This window comes from Suncus etruscus, chromosome 9, assembly GCF_024139225.1.
Source record: "Suncus etruscus isolate mSunEtr1 chromosome 9, mSunEtr1.pri.cur, whole genome shotgun sequence".
Taxonomy (NCBI): domain Eukaryota; kingdom Metazoa; phylum Chordata; class Mammalia; order Eulipotyphla; family Soricidae; genus Suncus; species Suncus etruscus.
The window spans coordinates 81500119-81521300 of NC_064856.1; positions in this window are offsets into that span (position 1 = coordinate 81500119).

Below are 21182 nucleotides of genomic sequence, written 5' to 3' on the forward strand. Positions count from 1 at the left end.
TAAAACTTTTGAGCCAGCACAAAATCCAGTGGTTTCCAGGGGTTGGGCATGAGGAGAGAATCGGAGTACTGGAATATAAGATGCAGAAAAACTCAGCACAGGAGAAGAAATTGGAAAAGAACCTTAGGACAAACAATCAGGCAATGGAAAAAGTACTCAAGGAATGTGAACAGATGAAAATAGAAGTCTTTGATAAACTCAACAGAAACAACATAAGAATCATCGGAGTCCCAGAGGCCCAGGTAGGAGATCTCCAGGAAGAATCAACTGTCAAAGACATCATCAAAGAGATACTCCCAGAGTTAAAGACTACATGCAATCAAATCCTGTATGCCCAAAGAGTACCAGCTAAGAGACCCAAAGAAAAACATCCCAAGACACATCCTCGTTACAATGACAAATCCCACAGATATAGAATACTGAAAGCAGCAAGATCAAAAAGGGAAATTACATTCAAAGGAGCAACCCTAAGACTTACAGCAGACATGTCACAAGAAACTCTCAAGGCCAGAAGACAGTGGTGGGATATTGTGACAAGACTGAATGAAATGGATGCCTCACTGAAAATACTGCACCCAGCCCGACTCATGTTCAGGTTTGAAGGAAGGATACATAGCTTCATGGATAAACAACAGCTCAAAAACTTCACAGATGAAAAACCAGCCTTAAAGGAAAAACTGAAAGGTCTACTTTAAGACAAGAAAGATCAACAAACACAGCAAACTTATCTACAAAGATGACATTAAATCCTATGACAATCATCTCCCTCAATGTCAATGAACTAAATTCACCAATTAAAAGACACAGAGTGGCAAAATGGGTCAAAAAGATGAATCCAACCTTCTGCTGCCTACAACAAACACACCTGAATGTCAGAACAAACATAGACTCAAATCAAAGGCTGGAGAAAAATCATCCAAGCAAACAACACCCTTAAAAAAAGCTGGGGTGGCCATATTAATATCTTTTTTTTTTTTTTTTTTTTTTTTTTGGTTTTTGGGTCTCACCCGGCAGTTGCTCAGGAGTTACTCCTGGCTCCATGCTCAGAAGTTGCTCTTAGCAAGCACAGGGGACCATATGGGACGCCGGGATTCAAACCGATGACCTTCTGCATGAGAGGCAAATGCCTTACCTCCATGCTATCTCTCCGGCCCGGCCATATTAATATCTGATGACACCAACTTTATACTCAGAAAAGTGGTAAGGGACAAAGATGTACAATATGTACTAATCAAGGGATATGTGCAACAGGAAGAAATCAGACTATTAAACATATATGCACCCAATGAGAGACTAGCAAATTATCTAATACAGTTACTGACAACTCTGAAAGAAGACATCAATAACAACACAATAATTGTGGGAGACTCAGCACAGCCATATCAACACTTGATAGGTCAACCAGACTGAAACCCAACAAAAACATACTAGCCCTGAAACGAGTAATGGAAGAAAGAGGACTAGTAGATATATATAGGACAATCCATCCCAAAAAACCTGGATACACATTCTTCTCCAATGTACATGGGTCATTCTCCAGGATAGACTACATGCTGACAGATAAAACATACCTCCATAAAATCAAGAGAATAGAAATCTTGCAGGCTACCTTTGCTGACCACAAGGATCAATTAGATGTATTAATAGATGGATCAATAGATGATCAATAGATGAAATTAGATGTGAACTACAAAGCCACACAGAAGAAAAACTTTAACAATCGGAAATTAAACAGCCTGCTACTGAACAACCAGTGGGTCCGAGATGAAATCAAAGAGGAAATCAAAACTTTCCTGGAAACAAATGGGACACAGAAAAGCGGTCCTGAGAGGAAAATTTATAGCTCTACAAGCACACATCAGGAAGGAAGAAGGGCCATACCTGAATAACTTAATGATGCAGCTCATAAAATTAGAAAATGACCAACAAAAGGAACCAAAAATAGGGAGATAGAAGGAAATAAGAAAGCTGAAAGCAGAAATCAATGAATCGGAAAACCAAAAAAACAATCTGAAAGATCAACGAAAGCAGAAGTTGGTTCTTTGAAAAAATAAACAAGATTGATAGACCATTGGCAAAACTTACATAGAAAGAGAGAGAAACCTGATAACCCATATTTTAAATGAAATGGGGGAGATCACGACAGATATTGCAGAGATCCAAAGGACAACCAGAGACTACTTTGAAAAACTTTATGCTACTAAACATGAGAACCTAGAAGAAATGGAAAAATTCTTGGACACTTATAACCTTCCACAGTTAAGTAAGGAGGATGTAGCATATCTAAACACCCCCATCAATACTGAGGAAATTGAAACTGTAATCAAACATCTGCCCAAAAAGAAAAGCCCAGGCCCAGATGGATTTCCTAATGAATGTTTTCAAATCTTTCAAGAGGAGCTACTACCAATCCTAGCCAAGCTCTTCTATGAAATTGAAAAAATGGGAACACTCCCAAACAGCTTTTATGAAGCCAACATCACCTTGATACCAAAACCAGACAGAGATGCTGCCAAAAAAGAAAAGTATAGACCAATATTCCTGATGAATGCAGATGCAAAGATCTTCAACAAAATCCTGGCAAATAGGATCCAATCCATCATCAAGAAGATCATACACTACAACCAAGTAGGTTTCATCCCAGGAATGCAAGGATGGTTTAACATCCATAAATCTATCAAATTCATATACAACATCAACAACAAGAAAAATAAAAATCACATGATCATATCAATAGATGCAGAGAAAGCATTTGATAAGGTCCAACACCCATTCTTGATCAAAACTCTTAGCATGATGGGAATAAAAGGAACCTTTCTCAATCTAGTTGAAGCCATCTACAACAAGCCAATGGCAAATATTATCCTCAATGGAGAAAAACTAAAATCCTTTCCTCTAAATTCTGTTACAAGAGAAGCATGTCCGCTCTCACCACTCCTATTCAACATAGTACTGGAAGTGCTAGCTATAGTGATCAGGCAAGAAAAAGATATCAAAGGAATCCAGATAGGAAAGGAAGAAGTCAAGCTCTCATTGTTTGCAGATGGCATGATACTCTACTTAGAAAACCCCAAAGACTCTACCAAAAAGCTTCTAGAAACAGTAGACTCATATAGCAAGGTGGCAGGCTACAAAATCAACACACAGAAATCAATGGCCCTTTTGTACACCAATAATGATAGGGAAGAGATGGACGTCAATAAGGCAATCCCATTCATATTTGTGCCACACAAACTCAAATACCTTGGAGTCAACTTGACCAAAGACATGAAGAGCCTATACAAAGAAAACTATAAAGCCCTGCTCCAATAAATAAGAGAGGACACATGGAAATGAAAACACATAGCCTGCTCATGAATTGGCAGGATTAACATCATTTAAATGGCAATACTCCCCAAAGCATTGTACAGATTTAATGCGATCCCTCTAAAGATACCCATGATATTCTTCAAAGAAATGGATCAAACACTTATGAAGTTCATCTGGTACAATAAACACCCTCAAATAGCTAAAGCACTCCTAGGGAAAAGGAAAATGGGAGCCATTACTTTCCCCAACTTTAAACTGTATTACAAAGCAATAGTTATCAAAACAGCATGGTATTGGAATAAAGACAGACCCTCAGATCAGTGGAATAGGCTTGAGTTCTCAGACAATGTGTTCCAGAATACAATCACCTAATTTTTGACAAAGGAGAAAGAAATCCTAAGTGGAGCAAGCAAAATCTCTTCAACAAGTGGTACTGGCAGAACTCATTAGCCACTTGCAAAAAAGCAAACATAGACCCCCAGTAACATCACGTACGAAGGTAAAATCCAAATGGATTAAAGACCTTGATATCAGGGCCCGGAGAGATAGCACAGTGGCGTTTGCCTTGCAAGCAGCCGATCCAGGACCAAAGGTGGTTGGTTCGAATCCCGGTGTCCCATATGGTCCCCCGTGCCTGCCAGGAGCTATTTCTGAGCAGACAGCCAGGAGTAACCCCTGAGCAATGCCGGGTGTGGCCCAAAAACCAAAAAAAAAAAAAAAAGACCTTGATATCAGACCTGAGAACAAAATGTCGGTAAAACACTTCATGACATTGACAGTAAAGGCATCTTCAAGGAGGAAACTGCACTTTCCAAACAAGTGGAAGCAGAGATCAACAGATGAGAATACATTAAGCTGAGAAGGTTCTGCACCTCAAAAGAAATAATGCCCAGGATACAAGAGCCACCCACTGTGTGGGAGAAACTCTTCACCCAACACCCAACAGATAAGGGGCTAATATCCAAAATATACAGGGCACTGACAGAACTTTTTTTTTTAATATGATTTTTATTTTGATCATAGTGTCTTACATATTGTTGACAATAACATTTTAGGTACATATTTACATAAAATCAGGGGGAATTCCCATCACCAAATTGTCCTCCCTACACCTCCATTTTTGTCCTACCTCCCATTTCCTCTTCCCTCACCCCCAGGGCGGCTAGAATATGTGGTCCCCTCTGTATCCAACCCACTACTTAGTAGTCTTGCACCTGTTTGGTCTTGATGCCTCCCTTATCTCCCCCTCTAACTGTAGGCAGGACTAGCTAGTTCAAGTTGCGTGGTTTTGCTGGAAAAAGAGAAGATAACTAAACTGGGGTAAGAGTCTAATACTCCCAAAATGGGTGGAATCCTTCTAGAGGCTCTCATCATCGATTTGGGAGATGAAGGAGAAAAAGAAGGTGAAACACTCCACCAGTACCAAAAAAAAGTGTCAATTATCCAGTGAGGACTCCAGCTATATCGATAAGCACCACAAAAAATAGACGAAAAACAAAACAAAACAAAAAAAGACAAACAAAAACAAACAAACAAACCAAAAACATGCCATGGTCTTGAAATAAAAAACATGGCATAGCACATAACGAAAAAAGATAAAAGAAGAGAAAAAAATAAGTATAATTGGGGACAACGATTTCAATAATCACACCCAAACAGAGAAATCGACCAAAATAGATAGGTAAATAAAAATAATAATAACAATAAATGAAGGTAAAAAATATATATGTATATATATATAAAGTAACCAAGGTTTTGTGCTTTTTTGTATTTTTGTTTTTTCCCCTCCTGCTCTGGCACAGTAAATATTGGGGCCATTCAAAAAGGAATTCACTTGGCCTAAGAAATATGGGGTTTCTCCGTCCTTGGAGTATACTGTCATGGGATCAGCTCTAGACTTTGCTCAGGATCATTTATTCTCCTGATGGTGTTTTTTTGGTGTGTGGAAGACTACTGCTCTGTCCAGGGTGATACCATCAGAGCTCTGTGTTTAGAGGTCTCAGTATCTGCACAGATCCTGAGGTGGGACTTATGATGAAGTCAGTCTTTGTGGTTCTAGAGGTTCTGTTACCTCAGTGTCATTTTAATCCATCTTCTGTGGTTGGTGATCTTGGTCTTTGCACTGAACCTAGGATGGCACCTAGGATAGCGTCTTTCTTTGTGCTTCCAGAAGCCCCATTCTGTTGCAGTTGTCTCTGTCAGACCTTTGGGACTGGGGATCATGATTATTGTGCAAGTCATAGTTCAAACCCCAAACTAGGGCTTTTTTATTGGTCCCAAGATGTATACTGTCTGGTCGTGGTTCTAGTAGCCAGTCATCTCTAAGTCAGGATCTTGGCTTTTGGACCTACCAAAGGATGCCGAGTCTTCTGGTTTTGTCTTGTCGTTAGCTGGTAAGGTATGCTATTCTGCTCTCAGGTCAAGTTGTTCACATTTTCCTCAATGTCAGGATATCATGTTAGAGCTTGCCCTTGTTGTTGACCCCGCAATATTAAGGCTGTCCCAGATGGAGTTTGTTTCTTGCAGCTGTTGTGAAGAGCACTGACAGAACTTTACGAGAAAAAAAACATCTAATCCCTTCAAAAAATAGGGAGAAGAAATGAATAGACACTTTGATAAAAAAAGAAATACAAATGGCCAAAAGGCACATGAAAATATGCTCCTCATCACTAATCATCAAGGAGATGCAAATCAAAACAACGATGAGATACCACCTCACACCACAGAGATTGGCATACAACACAAAGAATGAGAGCAATCGGTGGAGAGAAAGAAACTCTTATCCACTACTGGTGGGAATGCTGTCTATTCCAACCTCTATGGAAAGCGATATGGAGATTCCTCCAAAATATGGAAATTGAGCACCCATTTGACCCAGCTATTCCACTCCTAGGGATATACCCTAAGAACACAAGAATACAACACAAAAACCCCTTCCTCACACCTATATTTATTGCAGCACTATTTACAATAGCCAGGCTCTAGAAACAACGAAGATACCCTTCAACAGACGAATGGCTAAAGAAACTGTGGCACATATACACAATGGAATATTATGCAGCTGTCAGGAGAGATGAAGTCATGAAATTTTTCCTATACATGGATGTACATGGAATCTATCATGCTGAGTGAAATAAGTCAGAGGGACAGAGAGAGAGAGAGAGATGCAGAAGAGTCTCACTCATCTATGGGTTTTAAGAAAAATAAAAGTTATTTTTGTAACAATCCTCAGAGACAATAAGAGGAGGGATTGAACTTCTAGCTCACTTCATGAAGCTCACCACAGAGAGTGGTGAGTGCAGTTATAGAAATAACTACACAGAGAACCATAATCATGTGAATGAATGAGGGAACTGGAAAGCCTATCTGGAGTACAGGTGGGGGTGGGGTGGGATGGAGGGAGATTTAGGACATTAGTGGTGGGAATGTTGCACTGGTGAAGGGGGGTGTTCTTTACATGACTGAAACCTAATCACAATCATATTTGTAATCAATATACTTAAATAAAGAGAAAAAAGTTTAAAAAAAGATTTTAAAAGGTGATATTTCAGATCAAAGAAAAATAATAGTTTTAAGGCTACTGATATATATTTCTAAATTGAATTCCTTTTTAGAACTCAATCAATCAAATTCTAACAATATCTAAAATATTATATAAGGTCCTATCTAAGGGAATCATTATCAGAATAAGATATATTTTCAAACTTTCCAACTTTGGAATAATTTTCTGACTGGTAGAGAAAATTTAATTTTAAAAAAGTTATTAATTTTTCATTTTACTTCTGAAGAAGGAACTTTAAGGAATAATCAGCCAGATTTCAAGGCTTATAAATTATATAAATTCTATTAAGAAATTCATTCAATTAACAAAGGGATTCCTACAGTAGATTATATATGTTAAACTTATAAATATTTTGAAGATAACTGAGTTCAAAATATCTAATTAGCCCAATGCCTTCTTTTCCAATATACTTATGAAAACACATCCAATTATCTTGGAAAAGGCAATTAAAATTACTATTAATAATTTTAATAGTAGGACATGTTATAATTCGTTTGATAATTACATTTCCCACAAGGATACTGTCAACATAAACTGTGAAACTACAGATCCATCCTGTTTACAAGTATCAGAGACAATTATGCTCATGATTCTGTTGTACTTAAATGTTGCATTGCAGTTTTTCTTAACAGGTAATATGTGACATGAAACAGGTTGGATTTTATGCTTCATAATTTTGTTTTGATGTTTAAATTAAGGAATTATAATATGTATCACATGTCATAAAATAATTTAAATGAAACTAAGAAACAATAGCATCCATTTTTCATTCAAATACAAAATATAAATCTTTTATGACATATTTAAGAATCATGCTGAATCAAAACCGTGGGCTTCTTAGATCTTTATTTATATCTAGCACTAAGCATTTTATCTAGTTTTTCACCTTTTTGATTATCAGAATTTTAAATCAGATTAAAATACTGTCATAAATGAACAATGAAGAAACTACCATTTAAGATTGATATATGAGTTTTAAAAATTACTTATTTTTAAAATTTGATCTGATTTTTATAATAAGGAATGGAGAAAGGGCAATAATAATAAAGACATGTTATAGAAAATGTAACCATTTATACTAGACTGAAATTTACATTATTTATTGGCATTTTTTTAAATGTGCTTAAGAATAAATATTTTTCTAAACAGCATAGTGAATACAATAGGAGGCACTGACAAATTTATTTTTTGAGAAGGTACTCTGACTCTGAGACAACATAAATACTAGGCTATGTGGAGGTTACCATAGTAACAAGTAAATATGATCATTAAAATAGAAGCAATTTTTCAAATGTATACACTTTTTTGATAAACATGTATATTTTATAGTTAAAGATCATTCAAACCTTGTTTTTAGTTCTCACTTTAGCGAGAGAAACCTTTAATATTTTAGAAACAAAAGTATTTCATAGCAACAGCCTAAAAATGTTTTAAGGTGCTATATGACAATGTAAATGTGTGATGCTATTAGGGGTATATGTCAAATAAAGAAAAATAATTCTCTTTTCGTTCCATAAATTTTAATGGTCTTTTTTTTTTTTTCAAAAAGATAAGGGTAAAATCACATAAACTTCTTTACCTCCCAAGCATAAAATTCCCTTTTATTTTTCATAAGTTTGTTATTCACATGTATTAAATCCAGCACTTGACCATGGAAAGCTGAAAGCTCTATTAATCACAAAAAATGCACAAGGGGTTTAATGCTAACTCAGAGCTATTACCTGAATATTAAATGATCCACAAACTATGTCAATGGTTAAATTGGAGCTTAAATAATTTTTCCATTTTCATCTCCCCTTACTAAAAGACAATTTCCCTGTTTACAGGTAAAGACAGAGAATAGGCACTGACAAGTGATCTGAGTTTTATATTTACAGTTTAAGATGACTCTACAATTGATAGTACAAGGGATGGAGTGATGTGATGCTGGAAATCTACTGAAAGAAACATAGAAACTAACCACGTAGAACAGGAAAGTCACTCAGTTTTAACTGGAAACAACAATATATATAATATCATTTCATACAATAAATTACATAGCATTTGTTTCAGTAACAACTATAATATTCTCCTGGAATAAGAATTAAAATTCTAGAATATTTAATTTAAAATTAAAATAGTAAATCTCACTGATTAGAAAGGAGAACAAATAGGTAGTAACAAGACAAAATTAAGGACTAGACCTTGTGTTCAAAACCAAATAAAACCAAGTATTGTAATAGCTAAATAATTGCTGAGCTAGCATGCTGAAGAAAATATAATTGGAAACATCTTCAGAAGATCCATAAATAATCCTGTTTAATGCATTTGCTTTTTCTGGAGAAAAAATTTTTTTCTTCCTGGGGAAAATAGTAAATTCAAGAAATCTGGAGAATAAATTAAAATATCAGTCAAGTATTTAAGACTATCAAAATAAGATAGGTTAGTCATATTATAAACAGCATTATTTCAAGAGGAGAAAATCATCATTTTGTTTTTCTTTCCTTCCTAGCTTTTCTAGTTTTTTGCTTGTTTGTTAGTTTGTTTGTTTTTTCGGCCGCACTGGTGACACTCAGGGTTAAAGTTGGCCATGCACTCTGAAATTGCTCCTGGCTTGCGGGACCATATGGGATGTTGGAAGTTCGAACCGAGGTCTGTGCAAGGCAGACGCCTTATGGCTTGCGCCACCACTCCAGCTCCAAACTAAATCTTTCTTAAATTGTATCCATAGTACTTTTCCTGTGTCTTTGTAATGAACCTTGTAATATACCTACAGTCTTCCTAGTCTAGTATTACAGTTGAGGATGCTGAGTTCAGTCAGATCACATTCTTGGCAGAAAACCCTCTGAGCCAGAGAGCTGCTTTGCATAATTTAATCTAGTTTTTCATGCTCTAACCCCAATGCTTGTGCCCATGTGCTTCTGTACATATTGGCAGATACTTTATTATTCACTAAATAAAACTAAGTGTAAAACATGAAAAAAAGGCTTGTAAAAACACTTGAAACTTAAAGAATTTGAATATTAACTGTCTGAAGACATTTTAAGAATACTATAAATATACCAAAAAACTTTACTTAGAAAAGAAAGATAAAGTAATGTAGATTAAGTGTGTGGAAACAAAAAATGAACTTAGTCCAAAAGACTTCAATAAGAGAGGTTTATATTGTAGGCCAGCTGGCTAAATAGTGTATTTGGCTTATTTGGGTTTATTTGATTTATTTGGTTTATTTGGGTTCAAAGCACAATCATGTTGGAAAGAGACCTTGAGAAAGGAATAAAATATTTGGCCTTGTAGAAGAGAACAAAACTAGTGCTAGCAACATAGGAACTAACTTGACATAAATTATTGCTCCAATGTAATTCCCATGCTCTACATAAGTTAATAATTTAGATTATATATAGAATAATTGACTACTGAAAATTTTTTACTCTTAGCTATCTAAGTCCCAATACCACTAGAATAATAAAGTCCAGAATGATTTTTAGCTTGTATGTCTCCAAGCTAATAAAAGGATGTACCTTGGGTATTATTTGTAGTAGGGTCTCAAAAAAGAATGTGGTAGGGCACTTGGGATATAGTAGTACCTTACATGTTTGAGATCCTGCAAGAAAACAAAAGGGACAGAGGAGGGAAGGAAGGATGATGAAAGGAAAGGAGAGTAGAAAGAAGGAAGGGTAGGATATGAGTAAAAGAGGAAGGAAAGGAAAGAAAGGAGGGAAGAAAAGGAAAGGAAGAATGGGCAGAAGGGAGAACAGAGGAAGGGAAGGAAGGAAAGGAGAAAGGGAACAGAAGGAAAGAAAAGAGGAGGGAAAGAAGGAGGGAGAAAGTGAAGTAAGAAGGAATGGAGGAAGAAAGAGAATAATGAAGAAAAGAAGGAAAAAGGTAGTGAAGATGGAAGGAAAGAAAAGGAGGTAGTGAGGTATGAAGGGAGAAAAGAAGGAAGGGAGAGAAGAGAAGGAAGGAAAGATGAAATCAGATATAAGTAGATCATAACAAAATTATTAATTTTATTATTTATTTATTTAATTTTTAATTAATTTAATTATTTATTATTTATTTAATTATTTTCAAATAATTAAAAAAAGAAGTGAAAACTTTGATCAAAGTCAACTAGCTGTGTTGGTTGGTGAAATGTTAGAAGGGAAGAAAATGAAAATAGGTTGGGCTGTGAAAAAGATAATTTTCATTCTGGACTAAGACTAAGAAAAAGATAAGCAGAATGAATTAAGAATCACCATTCTGAATCAATAAAGCATAAAGCATACTAATTGGATTTGGCACACAAAAGTATCTGTGCAGAAAAATCTTAGGCCAGACAAATTATAATACAGTTGGAAACCTCTGCAGGTAATATATATTTTTTATTTTGTCTTAAAATTTTATTTTATTTTTTTAGTGTACGAATTTATTCAAGAGACAAAATTGATTAACATATTGAGGTGAACTAGCATAACATAATATAGTAACATAGCATAATATATAATATAATTAATATAAATAATAATACATGTAAGTCAAAGAACATTTTTGATTAAAACACAATTTTTATCATAATGGCTTACATATCTTTCACAGTAGTATTTTAGGTACATATTAACATTGAATCAGGGGGATACCCATCACCAAATATTCCTCCCCCATCTCAATTCCCTTTCTGCAACCCATATCCCCCACCATCACCCCCACTCCCCCCAGCTGCTAGAGTAGGTGGTCCCCTCTTTGTCTAGCTTACTATTAGTGATCATATATCTGTTTGGTCCTGTTACCCTCCCTTGTGTCCCCCTCTATTTAAGAGGCGGAGCTAGATAAATCGAGTTATGTGGTTTTGATTGAAGGAAAGAAAAGCAATAAATTAGGTACAAAATAAGAAAAGAAAAAAAAAAGAAGTCAAATATGCTGAAAATGGGCGGAGTCCTTCTAGAGGCTTTCGACCTCAGTTTGAGAGAGAATGTGATCTGCAGGTAATATATTAAATGTGGCTAAAAATGCTAGAGTCTCAACCCCTTTTAGTGCTAATTTACTTTTATCATAATGATATCCTCTTTAAAAATGTAATGAATTTTGATGGCTCTCCATAACTTTCTACAGTAAAGAATTTTCATTTATGGAGGATTGCTTCTTTTATCTCTTAGTTTTATTACATGAGAAAATATTAAATATTATAAACATTTAAATAATTTATAAGAAACATGTAAAATTCCTTTTCATCATTTTCTATTAGTATCACCATTTAATGGTAATTTTTCTTATAGATAAATTAGATCTGAGTAGTCATGGCTCTGTTTAGTATATTTGGCATAGGGTTGACCACCCGAAAGGTTTATCATTATATATTAATTCAAAAAGGTTTACTCAGAAAGGATTTTCAATGTGTATTTTGTAGAATCAAGTTCAAGTAAGGGCCTATTTCTATATTCTATCTCTAAGATAGAAGTCACTATTTTTAAAAATGTACTTTACTTGAATTTAGGGACATCTCCAGAAATGGCTGTTTCTTTTACCTTTAGTCTTTTAAAAGTGTATTTCATTTTTTTGGTTTCTATATCTGACCTGGCTCAGTGTCAGGGTCACTCTTGGTAGTACTTATGGAGTCCTGGTGATGCTTGGAATTCTATATGGGTTTCTGGCATTCACTCTAGGCCTTTAAGCTTTTCTGGAACATATTTTGAGTTGCTGAGGGATTATTCCTGCCAGATATCATTCCTGGCAGGCTTGGGGGATCATATGAGATGCTGAGAATCAGACCTGGGTGGAGTTACATGCAAGCCAAACACTATACCTACTGTACTGTTGCTCCAGCCCTATTGGTCTAGAAATAACTTTTTTTTTTTGTTTTTGGGCCACAACCAGCAGATTCAGGGGTTACTCCTGGCTCTTCATTCAGAAATAGCTCCTGACAGGCTGAGGGACCATATGGGATGCCAGGATTCAAACCACCATTCAGTCTGGGTCAGCTGAGTGCAAGGCAAATGTCCTACCCACTGTGCTATCTCTCTGACCCCTAGAAATAATCTTTTTATCAGAGAAATATTTTTTTTGGTTGTTTTTTGGGCCACACTCAGTGAAGCTCAGGGGTTATTCCTTGATATGTGCCCTGAAATCGCTCCTGGCTTGAAGGACCATATGGGACACTGGAGGATCTAACCGAGGTCCATCCTAGGCTAGCACATGCAAGGCAGACAGACACCCTATCACTGTGACACCGCTCTGGTCCCCAATATTAGAGAAATCTTAAGGCAGGGAATACATCTAGATAAAACTTTGAGGTCATTCAGTCCTTGTCATGTGTCACCCTCCTCCTTTCTTTCACAACCCAGATCCCAGTCCCATCCATTAACATGATATAAACCTCTGGTTTATCCCACTTTCTTTAGAATTTATATCAATGTAAATTCTTCATGTCATAATTTTTTTCATCCTACATAACTGTCTGAGGCTATTTTGTTTAATTATTGAGTCTGTGAAGGACCCAAAGAAGAAGGAAAATGATCCCCTGTGCCCTGACATATGCCAGCATAGCATAAACAAAAAAATGGTAGAGAAAACAGGACTGAAGCAGACCGGGTCTCATTAGTGCAATGAAATTCAACTCTCTTAAGTATATGATTTTACTAGCCAATACATATAATTAAAAGACATATAAAATGCAAATTAATTTATTTCAGCAAAGTTGATCTAACTATATCTCTAATTATTTCAAATGCTTTACTTATACCAGTTCTTACTGCATAAGTAAGAACTGCATATTATCTAATTCAGGATTTCTTAAACTTTTTCCACTCAGTGTCTATTTTGGGGGGTGGGTGGGTTGTTGGGCTACACCCAGTGATGCTCAGAGGTTACTCCTGGCTATGAGCTCAGAAATTGTTTCTGGCTTGCGGGACTATATGGGACACTGGGGGATCAAACCTCGTTTCGTCCTAGGTCAGTGCGTGCAAGGCAAACATCCTATCGCTTGTATCACCACTCAAGCCCCCCCATCAATGCCTCTTTTCACCTGTGAAATTTTTACACAACCCCAGGATAAATGTACATAATTTTTTATAAAAATATACAAATCAAGCATCTACAAATAATAAACTATAAAGAAAACTTATTTTAAAATGACCCACTATATGGGGGTTCATACACATTTTAAGAAGCTATGGTCAGGCTGGAGCAATAGTACAGCTGATAAGGTACTTGCCTTGCAATATGCTTACTGGATTTTGATGCTGGGTACTTATATGGTCCTCAAGTCCCTACCAGAAGTAGTCCTGAGTGCAGAACATGGAATAATCCTGAGCACTACTGCTGTGTGGCCCTCAAACAAACAAAACTAGATTCTATTGTATATGAAACAAACTTTGCTTCAAGCCCAGGACTAGGAACCAAGTTACAGCATTAGATAGTATCCTTCATATAGAGATAATCCTCTCTACAGAGGACTCCTTCCTCTACACAAAGCAAGAAAATGGGCAAAGAAGAGAGTCTATAATCTAAAAACAAGAGAACTGCTATAGATGATGCTGAAAAACTTGATTTTATATCTAACATATTGTTGCCTTACAACGTCTTTAACATTATCTGATTTAATTGAAATATATCAAATGTATTTCTAAGTATATTTTTCTCTGTAGTGATATATCTGAATATTATTTATATATATATGTGAACATATGAATATATAACTTTATTATCCCACTTTCTGAATTACTTTTAGCAACCTATGTTAAATTTAAGTTCCTCAAATACAGGTAGAAACTGAAGAATAGTTAATTTAAATATTCATAGATAATGATTTGCACTACAAATATTTTAATCATACATTCTCATACATTCTCTCAAATTAATATATCTGTCTTTCTCTAATGCTCCTGCTTCACCTGCAGCACATCAGACAAGGTAATAATTTATGATAATCATATGAAAATATACAATTAATATTCATCACCTCTCATTCTTCATCACTTTAGATGATCAGTAATGCAGAGTGAAAATGCTGTCAGATTTCTAATTGCTTTGTAATGGACTTGAAACAGGGAAATCATTAAAAGCAAACAATCTGTCATTTGTCTGTTACTTTAACTATCTATCACACCAAAAAAAACTCATTAAAGAAATTGCTAATGAGCTACAAAATACTTTATTCAGGGTGCTTCAATAGTAGGTTAAAAAATAATTGTGCAAACTACTTTAGAAATATGGTATTTTGTTGAGCTTAATCATAAAAACATATAATCTAGCATATTTTAAGTCATGTGGTTTGATTATTTTGGCATCTAATCCATCATCACAGAAATCCCTATGGCATAAAAACTTTGTTTTTCATCCATCTATAAATAATTAAACCAAAAGGTTGCAATGCTAAGCTGAAATGCTAAATGTGTTTATTAGTAAACTGACACAACTAATAAAAAATAGTACTTTAATATCTCTAATGCTAAGTGAAAAATTTATTTTTACACTTATGTCTATGGGTTAAAACTATTAAAGTGGCAATGTTTCATTCATCTTATAAATGCTACGAATATACAGAAATTATAATCAACTGTTGAATTTGAACTGTTTAATTGAACATTAAATTCAACATGATAACATTAACTATGGTGACATTTTAAAAGATATTAACCAACACTAAAATGCTTCATATTATTTCTTAAGATTGAGGGGGATAAATCTATTTTTTTTGGGGGGATAAATCTTTAATTTAAATCACTACCCAAAATTTTAAATGCTTCAGCTATAAAAGGAATTTTTTAAAACTACATAAAAATGATACCAATCTAGTGTCAAAAAATATAGACAAATAAAACAGAAATATATGCAATAAATTGGTTTTAGAAAGATAAAATATTTCAATTTTATTAATGATTATTTAAGGTTTTCTAATGAGGGACAAAATAATGACTTAATTTCCTTAACAAAGATACAGGTGCCATTTATCAATATGTAAAAATATTTAATACTTTAAATGTATAAAAATATTTTAAATTAAATATCACAAAATTTAAAACCTCATACGATGCTTATTAGAATGCTTTAGTTAGGAATCTTGGTTAGCATACACAAGTGATATCAAGTGTAGAAATCTTGGTTGGTATACACATTCTAACTTCAAGAGATTCCATAACACCCTTGAAACATCTTCATTAAACTCTCTAATTGACTTAAACAGACTTCATATCAACTATTTAACACATTCTAAACCACAAATTAGCACCCTTTGATCATTCATATTAACCTTTCTTCTATGAGTCAATTATAAAACAAAAATAAATTTAAAAATCAGGTTTAAAAAACTAAAATAGATTAAAAACTGACTCATTTTAAACAAAAAAAAGTGTATATGTGACAATTCTTACATGGTTGAAAAAAATTAACACAAGATTTCAAATTTGGTGATAAGTGAAAAGAAATTATAAAGGTTATATCTATTATGATAACTAAGGTAAGATTAGTGGGTTCATGGGATGATTACTACATCTAATGTGATAAAACTGGAAGACAGAAACAAAATCTCAGTTATAAAACTATCTTTATAAACTATATATATAGGTGTCTTTTTAAGTACAATAAAAGAACTGAAGTAAAACAAACAAACAAGGACAACACAGCAACAAGTGTGGTGCCACTGAAAGATTTACGTCTGACTCTCCTACTTGGACAGACTCAATCAATACTCCCTGATGACTGTGCCGTAGATTAAAAAAAAAATATATATGAAGTGAAGATCATCAGCAAAAGGCAAAATGCTTATGTTGGTTAAAAAGTTAATAAAACAGGATTTCAAAATATTGTGTCGACCCTTTAACTTAGAAAACAATATATCTATGAATATTTGAGTTTTCTTTCATTTATTCAAGTCAAAGTAATCTGCAGCTTGAATTTTTATACTTGTAAATACTGCTATAAATTCTATAGTGTATTTAAACATAATGAAATTTAAATTGAGAAACAAATATGCAATATCGCACAAATGATAATCTTTATGTAATACTTAGTAATTTAACAAACTTAGGTCTTACTATTCTTGTTTTCCAAAGGAAGAAACCAAAGCACAAGATTAAAGAACTTAAACAAGTTATTATGGCTAATAAAAGGCAGAGCCATGACTCAAATTTATGCAATGTTCAGGAGGTAGAGATGGTATGGTATATGAATTAAGACATTTGCCTTGCATAAAGCCAACTTCACTTTGATCCCCAGCACTGAAAATTGAGGCATTGTCAGGAGTGACATCTGAGTATAGAACCAGGAGTAGGTCCTGTCATAAAACATAAGCCCAAGCCTAACATTCACAAAAACATAACTAAGCAAAAACAAAAGTATGAAGTCTAATTCTAGAGTTAATGCTCTTAATTCTTATGCTAATTTAGCCTATATTTTTGCTCTATTAGTTTTATAAAATATGGATAAATCACCTCAACACAAAAACTACTACATAATATATATTATTATTTTCCAGAGACTGTAGCTAGACAGCTGGGACTTAATTTCTCTGAGAAGTATTTCTTCTTTTTTAAATTGAAATTATGTGATATATTATACAGTTAATACTGGTTTTCTCAGGCACAAAATTCAAATACCTCATCTATTACCAATGTATTCACCTCCCCAAGGATCCTATGTACTTCCCTTTTGAACCTCTGTCCCACAGACTATTGTGGGGATCAGTTTTCTAGTTGTTAAGAAGTGTTTGTATACATAGAGAGCTTACAAAAATATAGGATGAGAATATAGGTCTAGAATGTATATCATGGATCTGTGATGGGTCTGGAATACGCTGAGTATACTCAGGTCTTTCTAAGAAAGTTTAGAGCAAAAAGCTAATTTTATCTTTTGGTACTTCGCCTGGCTGTACTTAGGGCTTACTCCTAACTATAAGCTCAGAGATAGCCCCTGACAGGACTCAGGGGACCTATGGGGTGCCTGGGATCCAATACTGGTCAGCTGCATGCAAAGCAAGCAGTTTACCTGCTGTATACTATTTATCGAACCCTTGGAAATAATTTCTGTAGATTGAATTATCACAAAAGCCTTAATAAATGAAAACATGAAACAAGTAAAAACAAATTTATGAATTAAATATTAAGATCCAAGTTTTTTAATGTTCTGTGCATAGGCATTACCAGACCAAAAAACTAGAGATCATATTAAGAAGATAACTGAATGCTGTTAACTGATTAGGGCTTTATGTCTTAAACTTTTAGTTAATCCAGAAGTTACTTGCTAGATATGGTTATTGAACACTTGAGATGTGACTAGTCCGAATTGAGGCAAACTATACAGGAAAAAAATGATTATCTTTGAAGACTTACTGTGCTTTGCTTTTTTGGTTTGGGGAACACCTGACTATTTAGGGCTTATTCCTGGCTCTGCACCAAGAAATCACTCCTGGTTGGGATTGGGAAAACAGATGTTTTGCAGGGGATCAGACCTGGGCCATCAGCATGCAAGACAAGCATGCTACATGTTCTACTATTTCTCCAACCCTGAAAATTTATTAAGAAAAAAATAAGGTAAAATATCTCAATAACATTTACATTAATTACTTTTAAAAATGGTACTCTAAATATTTTGTGTTAAATAAAATATATTATTAAAATTCATTTCATTAGGTTTTTTATTTTTATGTGACTATTGAGGAATTTATAATTGCATAAATGTCTTACATTTGAGGTTAACATTATATAGCTATTGGATAGTACTGCTTGAATAAAAAGAAAAATAAAGGATAATGACTATGTAAATTCAGATTTTAAAATACCTTATCTCATTTTCTTTTAATAAGCCCATTGTCTTGAAAGGAAAAAAAGATCAAGTACTGAGAAGGGACATTACTATAGCTCCAAAGATATTTAAGTCACAGAGTAGTCAAATGAAATATACATATTTTATTTGGATTATAACTCAAGCAAACCACCAACAACAAAATGAATATTTAAAGTCAACAAGAAAAATATAAATTAGCCCTAGCTGACAAAAATGAATTATTGGTTTGGGTGGAACAGGGACATTAGAGAGACAAATATGAAAACAATATATGCATTAAGAATGCAAAGTATGGGGCCGGAGTGATAGCACAGCAGTAGGCCATTTGCCTTTAACACAGCCTACCTAGATAGACCTAAGACCTAAGGCATTTGCCTTGAATGTGGCCTACCTAGATAGACCTAGGTTCAATCTCTGGCATCCCATACAGTTCCCCAAGCATGCTAGGAGAGATTTCTGAGCACAGAGCCAGGAGTGCTGTCGGATGTGGCCCCAACCCCCCCCCCCCCAAAAAAAAAAAAGAATGCATAACTAGAAATGAGAGAACACTGAAATTTGTTGTGAAAGGTGAAAAGAGGTACTCTCTCTTAATTTTTAAACCAAAATGAAAAATATAAATATAATAAAGACAAGAGAGAAAACTGAGATATTGTCATTAGACTTTTCAGAATGAAAAAGAGAAAACATATTGCCCTGTAATTTAAAAAGAAAAAGGTGTCTTTGCTGTAAGTTCTGTTGTAAAAAGTGTGCCTAAGAATCTATATAACCATAGAAGGACTAATTAGTGAAAAGAGGGGAGTTTGAGAGCTAGAAAAGTTGTATGTGTGGGGTAATATTCTTTTAGTATGGTCCAGGACACTGTTTGATCCATTGCATTTGGAATATAGAGAAAAAAAAAGCTTCTGATTCCAAGACAGAAGTACATTCGCTGGCTATTAAAATACTGCTCTTAGTGTCTTCTTTCAAACATTGACAAAATACTATGGAGAACCTAGTCTACATTTATGGCTTTCAATTAAAAAAAATCTTCTAGTATCATGTACTAATTCTTTACAGTGATAATGATAATGCTATCATTAATAATGGACTCAATTAAATGTTTCTTAACTGTGCTTAGTTTTACTTTGACTGCTTCCCAAGATTTTGCAAACGATTAAAAGATGTAGATGACAAATGGTGTTGGTACAACTGGAAAACCACATGTAAGAAAGTGAAAATCGACCCATATCTCACCCCTTATACAAAAGTCAACTCAAAATGGATCAAAGACCTTGAAATCAGACCCGAATCTATAAAGTTTATCGAGAATAAAATAGGCAGAACACTCGAAGACCTATATATCAAAAAGGTCTTTGAGAATGGAGCACCAATGGCAAGAACTTTAGCATGTAATATAAACAAATGGGACTACATCAAACTAAAAAGCTTCTGCATGGCAAAACAAACCCTACTTAACGCAAGAAGACAGCTAACAGAATGGGAAAAAATCTTTTCACTCGACATATCAGATAAAGGCCTGATATCTAGAACATACAAAGCACTCAGAAAGCTGAGACCCTCAAAACCAAATAAAGCCATAAAAAAATGGGGAGATGAAATGAATAGACACTTCTCTGAGGAAGACAGAAGGATGGCCAACAAACACATGAAAACATGCTCACCTTCACTCATCATCAGGGAGATCCAAATCAAGACAACAATGAGATACCACCTTACACCAGTGAGGATGGCTCACATCAAAAATAATGGAAACAACCTTTGTTGGCGGGGATGCGGTATGAAAGGAACTCTCATTCACTGCTGGTGGGAATGCCCCCTAGTCCAACATCTATGGAGAAAAGTCTGGAGAGTGCTCAAAAAACTCAGAATTGAGCTGCCATTTGACCCAGCAATTGCTCTCCTAGGCATATACCCCCAAGATGGAAGGACATTCATTCCAAAATACGTATGCACCCCACTATTTATTGCAGCACTCAGTATAATAGCCAAATCGTGGAACCAACCTCGATGTCCAACAACAGATGAATGGATCATTAAGATGTGGTACATATACACAATGGAATATTACATGGCAGTCAGAAACGATACAATCACAGACTTTGCAGCAACATGGATGGACTTAGATCATGTTATGTTAAACGAAGTAAGTCAGAAGACAAAAGATAAACACAGAATGGTGGCACTATTCTGAAACACCTAGAACATATAGTTTAAACACAACTAATACCTAACAATCAAATAACAGGGTTTAACAGGGTAGAAACTTCGAACACTGTAATACTCAACATATACGTGGGAGCAGTGTCCAAAATTCATGAAAAAGGAGCAACACAAACACTTGACAACACATTATACCACAAAGAAAACAGCAACAACAGAAACAACAGCATTAAGAGAACAGGTAAGTAATCAGACTTCCAAAACAAAGGCCCACAATAATCCCTTAGAGTTCGTATACAGGAACACAAGTATAGAACACCAAGGGAAATCACGACTGCAATGGCAGCATACCATAGCACTATGTTTTAATGCCTTTATCTTACTATATTTTAAATAACCTCTCAGCTTTTCTGTC